Genomic DNA, 13,342 nt, shown 5'->3' with positions numbered 1-13,342 from the left:
CATTGTGAAGCTGTGAAAGAGGGAGAAGATGAAGAGAGAAGTAGAGGGGCTATATAGAGGGGGTAGCAGGGAATGAGACCAGAGGGGCACGTGGACAATAGATGATGTCCAGTGACAGGTGTGTCAGTTTAGACCCCTGAGGCTCCAGATACAGGAAGGACTTTGTTTCCTCCAAAGCTCTAGGATATAAACACCAGAAGTAACAAATTCTAATAAAACAAACCAATTTTATACCTCTCCATGCACCCGGATAGTGACAGGGCCCAGGCCAAACCCTGCTCTCAGCTACAGGGATGCTGCTGTCATTGAGGTAGTAGAAGCTGTACCCATGTTACAGTGCATAGCTGAATCTGTCTACCTGAGGGATGGATCAAAGCTAGAGCCACTTCTCCATTTTCTCGCTGAATGTTGAGGGAATTGGATAAAGGAGAGCTTGATCTGATGGCCTGTGCATTTGTGACGAGCGCATGAGGCCCGTGGTGACACCGAGATAAGACAAATCCTCATACGATTGGACCCCCATTACCACAGGATTTGAGCACAGCTGGGCTGGCGGTGTCACTCCTTCACCACGAGTCTGGGTTCTTTGGACACAGCCCCCTGAGATGTAGGCATTTAAATGTGCAAACGGGAGAGAACCAGCTCCAACCATATTCTTGAAGGACTCTTAATACTTGGTGAGTCTTTGGGGACCCAGACGTGCATCAGGCTTCATACGAGGGCCCAGCATAATATTGTTTCACAGGACTCCTCTCCACAAGGAGATACACAGAGATGGGGCAGAGTATCTTACATGTTAGAGCAGGCACAACCCCTGGAGAACAGCACAGCTTTCTGAATGGCCCTCTGTCAGCACTGGGTTTACAATGGTGTCAATGGCACCATGGCGGTGGACCCACACTCAGAAGGGGCCCCGGTGTCCAGACTGGGATCCTGCCCCTCCGCTCTGCCCCGGGGCCCCGCCCCTGCTTGGCCTCTTCCCTCCTGAGGCCCTTTCCATGGCTCACTCCTCTCTGCCCTCTCCCCCTCACCCACTTGCTGCTCGTTCCTCTCCGCCGCTCCTCCATGTGAGAGCGGTGGGCGGGGCCTTGGGGGGAAGGGGCTGTGGGGGCGGGGCCTCAGGGTGGCATGGAGGTCAGGGCCTCAGGGGGAAGAGGCTATGCAGGGAGGTGGGGCCAGAGTCCGAGCACCGGGGCCCTCAAAAGGTTAATCTGGCCCTGCCCTCGTTGATATTCTCGTATATAATGCTTATCGAGGGCCTAATCCATAGCTCATTGGAGTCAATTGGAGGCTTTTCACAGACTTCAGTGAGCTTTGGATCAGGTCCTAAGCATGCAGATATCACCATTTTCATGTCACCATTACATTACATCCTAGCAATAAGACCTGCAAAGGTGGTGCATTTCAGCGTCTTGACCTCATTTACACAGCACTTAGCTTTCTGCCTCCCTACCTGATGGAAACTATATTCCCCAGAATGCATTGTGTGTTCTGTCCGACTCCAGCCAGCCAAGCAATACAATTGTTCTTGCTTGCTATTATTGTATAATAACCAGGAGGTGGCCCAGGAGTCTCGATTTGGGATTTGTAAAAGGAAAACTAGTGGTGTTTCCATTGTATTTAAACTTCCGAAGTTCAGGGAGGGGAAGGTCAGTCACGTAAAAAGTTTTAGTTTTGTTCTTTCTATAACAGCCAGACTGTGAGGTGGCTTTTGGTCTTGGGAAACCTCATCAGTAAGCTTTTGTTTTTTGTTATCGAAACCCAGGTTCCATTTTATCCAAATTTTATCTAAGAGCATAAGAACAGCCAGACGGGGTCAGACCAATGGTCCGTCTAGCCCAGTATCCTGTCTTCCGACAATGGCCAATGCCAGGTGCGCCAGAGGGAGTGAACAGAACAGGCAATCATCTTCCATCTTCTGCAAACAGAGGCTAGGGACACTCAGAGCATGGGGTTGCATCCCAGACCATCCTGGCTAATAGCCATTGATGGACCTAGATCCACGAATGTATCTAATTCTTTTTTGAACCCTATTATAGTTTTGGCCTTCAGAACATTGGCTGATGAGTTCCACAGGTTCACTATGTGTTGTGTGAAGAAATACTTCCTTTTATTAGTTTTAAACCTGCTGCCTATTAATTCCATTGGGTGACCCCTACTCCTAAGAGAAGGAGTAAATAACACTTTCTTAGAGATCTATAGAATCTTGGCTGGTGTGAAGAAAGTGACTATCATATCCCCCCCTTAGTGGTCTCTTTTCAAACTGAAAAATCCCAATCTTTTAAATCTCTCCTTATATGGAAGTTGTTCCATACCCCTAATCATTTTTGCTCCCCTTTTATACCTTTTCCAATTCTAGTCTGTTTTGTTTGAGATGGGGTGACCCGATCTACATGCAATATTAAAGGTGTGAGCGTACCATGGATTTATATAGAGGCATTATGATATTTTCTGTCTTATTATTTATCCCTTTCCTAATGGTGCCTAACATTCAGTTAGCTTGTTTGACTGCTGCTACACATTGAGTGGATGCTTTCAGAGAACTAGCCACAATGACGCCAAGATCTCTTTCTTGAGAGGTAACAGGTAATTTAGACCCCCATCATTTTATATGTATAGTTGGAATTGTTTTCCAATGTGCATTACTTTGCATTTTTCAACATTGAATTTCATCTGCCATTTTGTTGCCCAATCACTGAGTTGTGTGAGGTCCCTTTGTAACTCTTTGAAGTCTGCTTTGGACTTAACTATCTTGAGTAATTTTTAGGGCTGTCAAGTGATTAAAAAAAATTAATCGTGATTAATCGCACAGTTAAACAATAATAGAATACCATTTATTTAAATATTTTTGGATGTTTTCTACATTTTCAAATATATTGATTTCAATTACAACACAGAATACAAAGTGTACACTGCTCACTTTATTTCTTTTTATTACAATTATTTGCACTGTAAAAAACCAAAATAAATAGTATTTTTCAATTCACCTCATACAAGTACTGTAGTGCAATCTCTTTATCATGAAAGTTGAGCTTACAAATGTAGAATTATGTACAAATAACTGCATTCAAAAATGTAAACTGCATTCAAAACAATGTAAAACTTTAGAGCTTGCAAGTCCACTCAGTCCTACTTCCTGTTCAGCCAATCGCTCAGAAAACAAGTTTGTTTACATTTGCAGGAGATAATGCTGCCCACTTCTTGTTTACAATGTCACCTGAAAGTGAGAACAGGCGTTCTCATGGCACTGTTGTAGCTGGCGTTGCAAGATATTTACCTTCCAGGTGCACTAAAGATTCAGATGTCCCTTCATGCTTCAACCACCATTCCAGGAGACATGCATCCATGCTGATCACGGGTTCTGCTTGATAACAATCCAAAGCAGTGAGGACCAACGCATGTTCATTTTCATTATCTGAGTCAGATGCCACCAACAAAAGCCTGATTTTTGTTTTGTTGGTTCATGTTCTGTAGTTTCCACATTGGAGTGTTGCTCTTTCATGACTTCTAAAAGCATGCTCCACACCCCGTCCCTCTCTGATTTTAGAAGACACTTCAGATTCTTAAACCTTGGGTTGAGTGCTGTAGCTATTTTTAGAAATCTCACATTGGTATTGTCATAAATATAAAGGGAAGGGTAATCACCTTTCTGTATACAGAACTATAAAATCCTTCCTGGCCAGAGGCAAAACCCTTTCACTTGTAAAGGGTTAAGAAGCTAGGATAACCTCGCTGGCACCTGACCAAAATGACCAATGAGGAGACAAGTTACTTTCAAAGCTGGACGGGGAGGGGAGGGAAGGGTCTGTCTGTCTGTGTGATGCTTTTGCCGGGACCAAGTCAGGAATGCTCTTCAGAGCTTCTGTTAAGTTAGTAAGTAATCTAGCTAGAAATGCGTTAGATTTCTTTTTGTTTAAATGGCTGGTAAATAAGCTGTGCTGAATGGAATGTATATTCCTGTTTTTGTGTCTTTTTGTAACTTAAGGTTTTGCCTAGAGGCATTCTCTATGTTTTGAATCTGATTACCCTATAAGGTATTTACCATCCTGATTTTACAGAGGTGATTCTTTTACTTTTTCTTTAATTAAAATTCTTCTTTTAAGATCCTGATTGCTTTTTCCTTGTTCTTAAGATCCAAGGGTTTGGGTCTGTGTTCACTGATGAAAACTGGTGAGGATTTTTATCAAGCCTTCCCCAGGAAAGGGGGTGTTGGGCTTGGGGGGATATTTTGGGGGGAAGATGTCTCCAAGTGAGCTCTTTCCCTGTTCTTTGTTTAACATGCTTGGTGGTGGCAGCATAGGGTTCAAGGACAAGGCAAAGTTTGTACCTTGAGGAAGTTTTTAACCTAAGCTGGTAAGAATAAACTTAGGGGGTCTTTCATGCAGGTCCCCACATGTGTACCCTAGAGTTCAGAGTGGGGAAAGGAACCTTGACAGGTATCTTCTTTGCATTTTGTCAGATCTGCAGTGAAAGTGTTCTTAAAATGAACAACATGTGCTGGGTCATCATCCAAGACTGCTATAACATGAAACATATGGCAGAATGCAGGTAAAATAGATCAGGGGACATACAATTCTCCCCCAAGGAGTTCAGTCACAAATTTAATTAACGCATTATTTTTTTAACGAGCATCATCAGCATGGAAGCATGTCCTCTGGAACAGTGGCTGAAGCATGAAGAGGCATACAAATGTTTAGCATATCTGGCATGTAAATACCTTGCAATGCCGGCTACAATGCAAACGCCTGTTCTCAGTTTCTGGTGACATTGTAAATAAGGAGAGGGCAGCATTATCTCCTGTAAATGTAAACAAACTTGTTCGTCTTAGCGATTGTCTGAACAAGTAGCGGCACTGACTGGACTTGTAGGCTCCAAAGTTTTACATTGTTTTGTTTTTGAGTGCAGTTATATAACAAAAAAAAATTTACATTTGTAAGTTGTACTTTCATGACAAAGAGATTGCACGACAGTACTTTTATGAGGCGAATTGAAAAATACTATTTCTTTATCATTTTTACAGTGCAAATATTTTTAATAAAAAATACACACTTTGATTTCAATTACAGCACAGAATACAATATATATGAAAATGCAGAAAAACATCCATAATATTTAATAAAATTTCAGTTGGCATTCTATTGTTTAACAGTGCGATTAAAACTGCTATTAATCGCAATTAATTTTTTTGAGTTAATCACATGAGTGAACTGCAATTAATCGACAGCCCTAATAATTTTGTCATCTGCAAATTTTGCCATCTCACTGTTTCCTCCTTTTTTCAGATCATCTATGAATATGTTGACCAGCACTGGTCCCAGTACAGACCCCGTGGGAGACACCACGATTTACCTCTCTCCAATCTGAAAACTGACCTTTTATTCCTACCCTTTGCTTCCTTTCCTGTCTTTTAACCAGTGACTGATCCACAAGAGAACTTTCCCTCTTATCCCAGGACTGCTTACTTCGCTTAGGAGCCTTTGGTGAGGGACCTTGTCAAAGGCTTTGACAAACTGCCACAGGTTTGGGGTGATTTGGAGGGAAAGTTCTGGTTACGGCCCATCTCGACTCATAACTGATTTGGGGCTGTTTGCTAATGCCATGCTTCTTGGGCCCAGTCCTCATTTGTGGAACACACAGGTTACAACAATCAGGTTTTAAAATCCATGCGGCACTAGAGGGCGCCAGGACAAAACTTTTGGCCAAAGAACAGGTGTGTCCCAGCAAGTGCCAATACACTGTATCCATGATGACTAGCTGAGGGAGGTCTTTACACTGAAAAAAATTAAAGGTTAACCAGACTGCTCCAATGATACCAGACTCAGAGTGGCACAAAGTAGCTGGAGTGTACCAGATAACCTAGCCTACTTAGCTTCCAATCTCTATCCTGTTGATTTAAGCTTTTACTTGAAATATTCCCTTTCAGTTTCATATATCTTGTTGGGTGACTACAGAGTTTTAAAATGATACCTCCTGTTTTGGTAGCTGATATTTTTCTTTGACTTGAGCCTTTCAAACCAACCTTTAAAAACCCACAACAAAATTCCTAGCACAGGGACAAGAGTCTTTGCAGTATCACAACGTGTTGGGCTATTTCTGTGGAACGTGGCTCCATTTTAATGAGTGAATGTAGTGGTATTGGAAGGTGCCATATAGACAACTCAGAGACTGATATTCTCTCTATTTATCCGAGACAGTTTCAGGCAACTTTGAAGTGTGAGAGTTAATAGACCCCTGGTCCTGGCTTATTTAGGAAGGGTCTGGACGGAAGGGCCCACAGCCCCTTGAAGAAAAATGGTCTTGTGATTAAAGCTGTGGACTAGGGCTAAGGAGATCTAGATCCATTTCCTGGTTCTGCTGCAGGTTTCCTCTGTCACCTGGTGGAAATCACTTAATGTCTTAGTTTTCCATCTGTAATGTGGAGATACTAATACTTCCATTCTCCCACCCTTTCTCTGTCTGGCCTATTACACTTGTCAGCTCTTTGGGGGTGGGGGACTGCCTCTGTTGATATGCACGTACAGTGCTTACCACAATGGGGACTCCTGGGTTTATGGGAATAACAACTTTGGAAATTGCTTCCTTCCTGGGTCCACCAGAGCCCGAGTTTGCTGAGCAACTTTCAGGTCATGCTGCAAAGAGCTGCAGGCTTTTTCAGGACTGTATGTCCCAAAGGGGTAGTCCTGGTTGCTCCCATCTGTATCCACCCATTGTCTCTTGTCGTATAGCTACATTGTAAACTCTTAGCGGGAGGGACCATCTTTTTGTTCACTCTTTGTACACCGCCTAGCACAATAGAGTCATGGTCCATCACTGGGGCTCCTAGGTGCTAGGGTCCTACAAAGAATAATATTTATCTGCACCACAGTCCAGGATAGGCAGTGGCTGTTCCAGCTTTCTGGGCATGCTCAGACATGACTTGGAAAGAAACGTGCTTCTAGTGGTGAGGGAGAGATTGTTCTCCAGGCCAATACAGTCCCTGGCCTCTTGAAGGGGGTTTATAACAAAGACGCTAATCACTGGTGTGAGTTTTTGGCATTGAGATGTCTGTCCACTGGGCGATGAACTGATATCCCCAACTCGTTTTCCTTAGGTCAATGAACAAGTGTCAGGCGGTAATGGCTTTCTGCCACTTCCAACACAGACTAGAAGGGAATGACTTTTCACTCCAGTATCAGCTACCGTCAGTGCTCACATGTGAAGGTGGCAGGCAATATAAAGCAAGAGACAGATAAGATCATGGTGATGACTATAAAATACATCACATGGAGATACACTGGAATTTTAAATAAATTCACAGTCTCTGTTCTTTGGGGTTCATTTTGCATGCTTATTCCAGCAATGAGTTTGCTGACAGGATCCTTTTCTGAAATAATCAATTAAAACAATGCCCTAAGAAAGCAGATTTGAAATTCGCAGTCACAAATATGCACACTGGAAATGGGAGTAACAACTGTACTTCATGAAGTCAGAGGACAGAAACAAGGCTGTGAGCAAGATTAATTAGGCTGTCCATCATACAATGAAAATACAGCTCGAGGCACTAAATAATCATATACAAATAAATAAACTCAGCCAGCCAATCAAAGCAACAAAACAGCTCATTTACCTCTCCCCATCCTGCAAAAACCTTGTCGAAACAGCTTTCGTGGCAGGTCATCAGGTTTGAGCTCTTTCACACTGTATGATCTCTGCATCCAATCCCGAGAGCTCACGTTTTGAATGGCCGGTGCTAACAGTGTGTGGCTTGTGAACAAAGTAAGAATGAGTCACAGAAATGAGTCAGTCTTTTACTCCGAACAAGGAGGGAAATATGATCTGTGGTAAGGTCACTGGCAAACAGAAGAAGTGAAATTTGATTCATCAGATTGCTCATGCTTTGCTTTATCGAGTGCCACTCCCCGTTTTATATCTGTTACAGACCCATTTTTCAAAAGAATTCTGCAGGCAACAGTTGCCAGGTAAGTTTCTATGGCAGCGAAACAACGTTCTTTCTTCGCCGAACCAAACCCCGGAGTTTCACTGTTTTTACTGCTCTTGTATCTCATCAGTGCTGCTCGGAAAGGGCAGATGTGTCTACTAATAAGTGGAGACTGGGTTCTTTAATCCGCCTGATTTTTAGAAGTGTTCGCCTCCTTGCTCTCAAAGGGGTACGACTGGGTGCGAAACTCTTCTCGAAAGTTGAACACTTTTGCATACCCGTCCTGTAGGGTCTTGTTTTAACAATGTCCTTAAGCATGAGCCTAATTTTAAGAGCAATGGGATTACTCCATGTGCCTAAAGTTAGGTATGTGCCTTTTTGAACTGGAGCCTTGGTCCTTCTGGCTAATCCTCTGCCTCTGAATGTCTATTACTGGGCCTAAGTCATATCTGGGTGACAGTGGGAGTTCTCTTGTTCCCTTCACACTAGGCAGGATTTGTGTAGGCTGCATGAACGGAAGGAGATTCGAGCAACGATTTGTTGAGGTTTCGTCACTGTGTTTGTACCAATGAAGAGGAAAAATAAATCATCAAGATAAATTAAAATAAAATAAAAAACCCTCCTGTGTCAGAAAGCAGCCTCCTTGAGGGGAAACCAAGTGAGTCACTTCCTGGCAGAGGTGTGACAAGATAAATGAAAGAAGTCACCGCGCACGGTGACAAATGAACTCTGTTGTGTCCCCAGCCAGGCTGTCTGTGACAGTAGGAAAGCTCTGCTGACCTTGTTCGTTCATAGTATTGGTGTTGTCCAATGGCTGCAATCCCAGCCCAGGTGTTAGGCGCTGTACGAACAGTGAAATGACAGTTCTTGTCCCGACAGGTGGACAGCCCAAACAAAGAGAGCCGTGGTGTGGGAGAGTTGAAGGATGGGGGCTATCGAAGAATAAGCCAATCTTGGCACAGTGAGCAATGATCATGTCCCACCACCTGCCTTGCCGTTGGCTGGGCCAGGTCTTGCAGGCATCCCAGCACAGGAGAGTTTTAAGGTGGGATCTGGCGGTGAATAAGGCGGTAGTTAGATGGATTTTGTCAAGAAGTTCTCCTCACTCATATGGCAGGCAGAGGAGAAAGCACAAAGGGTTTGAGGGAGAACTCAGGAAGATAGGACGAAGACTTGGAAGAAGCCTCCTGGATCATCAAGTCCAGTCCCCTGATATTGCAGGCAACCTCGTCATATCATCCTGTCAATAAATGTAGCATGCTCCACCTAGAAGACCTTGTGGGTGGGTAGGAAAAGCTGGCAACATGTTGTCATTGCTGCCCTGCCTACACTCGGGCCCAGAGCCTCAAAGGTATTTAGACACCTAACTCCCATTGACTCCCCTCAAGGAGGTTCCAGTGGGAGTTAGGAGCCTATGTACCACTGGGAATCCGGGCCTAGGAAACTGAAGTAATGCTGATAGTAGTTTTCAGTGATGGCTTCCCCTAAACATGTGTTGGAACTGGGTTCCCTGGTCCACTGGGTCTCTGCGACCCTCCTTTTACATTGTGTTTTAGTTTTGATCTCGTTCTTTTCTCCTTTTGTATCTGGCCCACCTTTTCCTTTGCCCATGGTCCTGGTCTAATCAACATTCAGTTGGATGCATGTGATTTTTAAAAGAAGAGCCATGTCTGAGCTAAAGCAACAGTGGCCGAGATCACTTCTGTGCGAGTAAGTGGTGGGTTAGTGCTGAGAACAGGGAGCAGTTCACTGTGCTAACAAGAAGCTATGCTTTACAAAACTGTACCTACAAGGCCAGCTTCATGAATCTAGTTTGGGGGAACCTTCTCCAGTTTTTGGCCTCAGTCTGAAATCATGCAAACCTCAGCAGCTTCAGATGAGCTTTTCTTTAAGTTTTTGGGTTCATTCAAGCTCCAGACCAAAGGGGAATAAGAGTCCACGAGAAAAATATTTCCCAACTCCCTGTGAAACAAAACTGCTGACTTGTGCACAGCTGCCCTGAAAAATGGGTCAAATTGTGGTCCCATTGAAGTGTATGGACATTTTTGAAACTGACATCAAAGGGATTGGGATGTGATCCAGTGTCTTAATTAGGGATGTAAACAAATGCATCAGGTATTAATGACTAGACAATGGAGATTAATATTTACTGGACTAACACGCAGGCTGCAGATGTGCCAGGATCTGAAGTGTTCCTTTTACACTTGAAACCTGTTGGTGCAAGCTACACACCTAACTAGGGCTGCATAGGGATTTACATAACATACCTCAATGGGGAGCATTACAAGACGAATCCTTCGCCCCCTCAGGACACCATCATGGAGTTCCAATCCAAGGAAGACTAGAATCAGGTCCTTGATAAATCTTGGGCTTGTTCTGAGTTCACCTGGAAATTGGAACACACGAAGCGACTTAAATCCACTGTCGTTTATCATAACAAACCAGACTGGTCAAATGGTCAAATTGGAATTAGTGCCTGATCCAAAGCTCTTTGAAGGCAATGGAAGTCTTTCCACTGGCATCAGTGAGTTAGTCAACACTGAGCATGTTTGAAGATCTACACTCGGAGCACAAGTGCTCACAGACCTATCACAGGGTTGCACAGTTCACAAGTTTGAGTTAGTGAACTTCCCTCCAGTAATTTATACCCAAGTTAGTTAAACATTTTTTTAAACTAACATTTCACTCGCTAAAGGGAAGCCTGTTCTATGTACTTTAGAAGCTACTAAATAATCAGTACTTGCCAACTCCTACTTCACCGGTTCCTCGAGAGCTGGACAAATGCTGCCAAAAAGTATTTGTGAATTTTGTTGAACTCACAGCCATGAATTAGATTCAGCAGCATGAATAACCCTTTTTTGTTGCAGAAAGGGTTGCAAATACTCATTCAAAAATGGATTCCCAGGGAAATACCCGTGCAAATATATAACTGCACGAGTGTTTGTGCTGGACGTGTTCACATGCCATATTAAAAAATGGGTGCATTTGGGAGTGACCCAATCAGTGAGCAGAAAGAAGAGCACGTTACTTAGGATCTGCCTATACTGCAGTCATTGGATGTGATTGTAGACATACCTAAGCTAGCTTTAATCTAGCTAGGTCAGATACTGGAGCCGTGAAGCTGAAGCCCCTCCCAAACCCTGGCTATTAATAATGCTACCATGGCTTCATGGTTCTAATACCTGAGCTAGCTGGGTATGTCTACACAAGCTGCAGTTGTGCCCTGTGACAGCAGGGTAGACATACCCTCAGACAACCAATCATATGGCAAGAATAAGTGAATTACAAACAGGGAATAACAAAAGGACAGCTGTTGCAAAGAGTTTGCAAGGAAGCTAGAAGAGACGTTTGTATAAACCATTCAGCTCATGATGAGCCTTTCCTTTTGTCATTCTGTCCCTGCACATGTGTCTTGGTGTTATTTGATTTTCTTTGTGTGTTTAGAGGTTATTTGTTTATAGGCATCACAATTTAACAAGATTACAAAAACACTGAATAAATACATTTAAATGAATCATTGACTGGAGTGACCTTAATGTCAATAGCAATCCCCTTTGACTCTACGCAAACATTTTAGCCTTTGCAAATCTGGTAATTCATTGCATCTGTTGATGTTACAAGTGAGTTTTTGTTTATTTTAAATGACTGCCTAATAGCTGGAACCGACATTGTGTCTCTTCTGCTGACTCACTGGTTAGTAAAAGCACTATAATGAGCATGACATCTTTAAACACTATTGAACATACTGTTTCCTTTCAACCAGATATAATTTGCAGTCATTCAACTCTCATGTAAAAGAAGCATGTGATAAAGTGTGCAATTTAATATGCCCCTCCCTAGCCATTATAGGAGAGGGTGCCGAAAATGCTGAGAATTCCAATATTATTTACTCTGATAGTCCCCAGAGAATATATATTAGCTGATTGCCTTTGTTTAAAAAGGCATGTGGATTTAGCTTCAGCAAAATCTTTTACTTTCTTTAACAGGAGCAATCTTGACGCTCACTTCCGTCATTAATAGACCATAATAATAGCAGTAGTTTTATTTATACACCACCCTTTGCCAAATTACTTGAAGCACTAAAAAACAGAATAAAACCAAAGTTGAACATTCTAAAAGGATCATAAAACACGCCCTATTATAGTACATAAACATTAGTGCTACCTGAAAGCAGAGAGACCAGTGTTGAGTTCCTGGCTCTGCCACTGGCTCTCTGTGTGACCTTGGGCAAGTCACTTCATCTCTCTTGTGGTAGCTAGATTAATAGATTCCAAGGCCAGTAGGGATCACTGTGATCATCTAGTCTGACATCCCATATAACACAAGACATAGAACTTCCACAAAATAATTTCTATTTAATCTAGAGCAGATCTTTTAGAAAAACACCCAATCTTGATTTTAAAATTGCCAGTCATGGAGAATCCACTACAACCCTTGGTAATTGTTATCCCCATTCTATAGATGGGGAGTTGTGGCACAGAGAGACTAAGTGACATGTCTAAGGACACACAGGAGGTCTGTAGCAGATGGATACTGAATCCAGATCTACTAAGCCCCATTTCAGTGCCTTACTCACAAGACCACCATCCCCGTCTAGACCACCCTACACCTATACTACCTTAGTTTCTTTCACTCTCCCCAAGCTTCTCACCTATAATGATTAAAACTTTCTCAAATCCTACTAAACTCAGTGACATCTTGTAGCAATGAGTTCCATAGTCTAATTGTGGATAGTGTTGAAAAGTATTTCTGTTCATCTATTTTATTTTTGCTGCCTTTCCATTTCCTTGAGTATTCTTTTACTCTTGATTTATGAGTGTGGGTGAATAGAAGTGTCCAGTTTACCTTCTCCTTACTGTTCATGTACTTTTATCTTGTCTCATTTTCCTCTTCTCTTCTCTAAGGTAAACAGATAACCCCTCATGAGGGTTTATGAGGACTATCCCGTTGTTTTATGCCAATAGTAAGGATTCTCTGGGCCAATGTATGGTCTCAAATACATGTACCACAGCTCTTGTTAAAGTTGAGAGGAAATGTGCTTGAAGATGAAGGGCCAGATTTTGGTCCATTGTCCAGCAGCCTGGAAAATGCCAATGCCCAAAGGGTTCATCTGGCTATGAGTCAGCATGCTTGAGAATCCACACTCTTTTCAGGCTGTCCAAAACATATGGAATTTATAATAAACTTCAATAGAAAGCAGCAGAATCAAGCAAACCGGCGGCTTGGCCCCTTTGATATCAGTATTCAAAAGGTCCCCAAATGTTTTAGGAACAAAGAATGAAGTCTCCTTTCCACTCCTAAGCCAGAGAGCAAACAAGGGAAGCAGTTGCCTGGTGGCACCCACATATGAAAACGGGATGCAAATGAGTGTATGATGCCAAAAGGCAGAGTGGGGCTTAGAATATTCTGTCATTAGGGGACCCC

At 42.9% G+C, this 13,342-nt stretch overlaps 1 long non-coding RNA gene across 1 annotated transcript in view; it reads right to left on the bottom strand.

Annotated features, from left to right (window-relative positions):
• LOC141987488 (uncharacterized) overlaps positions 1-10,282 on the bottom strand; it is a 44,153-nt gene extending 33,871 nt beyond the window's left edge. The window contains exon 1 of the long non-coding RNA XR_012639551.1: positions 10,186-10,282. This is a non-coding gene — a long non-coding RNA (uncharacterized LOC141987488). The remainder of the gene's footprint in view (positions 1-10,185) is intronic.
• Positions 10,283-13,342: the final 3,060 nt, after the last annotated feature.

This window comes from Natator depressus, chromosome 1 (genome assembly GCF_965152275.1).
Source record: "Natator depressus isolate rNatDep1 chromosome 1, rNatDep2.hap1, whole genome shotgun sequence".
NCBI classification, from domain to species: Eukaryota; Metazoa; Chordata; order Testudines; family Cheloniidae; genus Natator; species Natator depressus.
The sequence above is the reverse complement of the archived record's forward strand: the minus strand, read 5'-3'. Positions and strand labels throughout refer to the sequence as shown.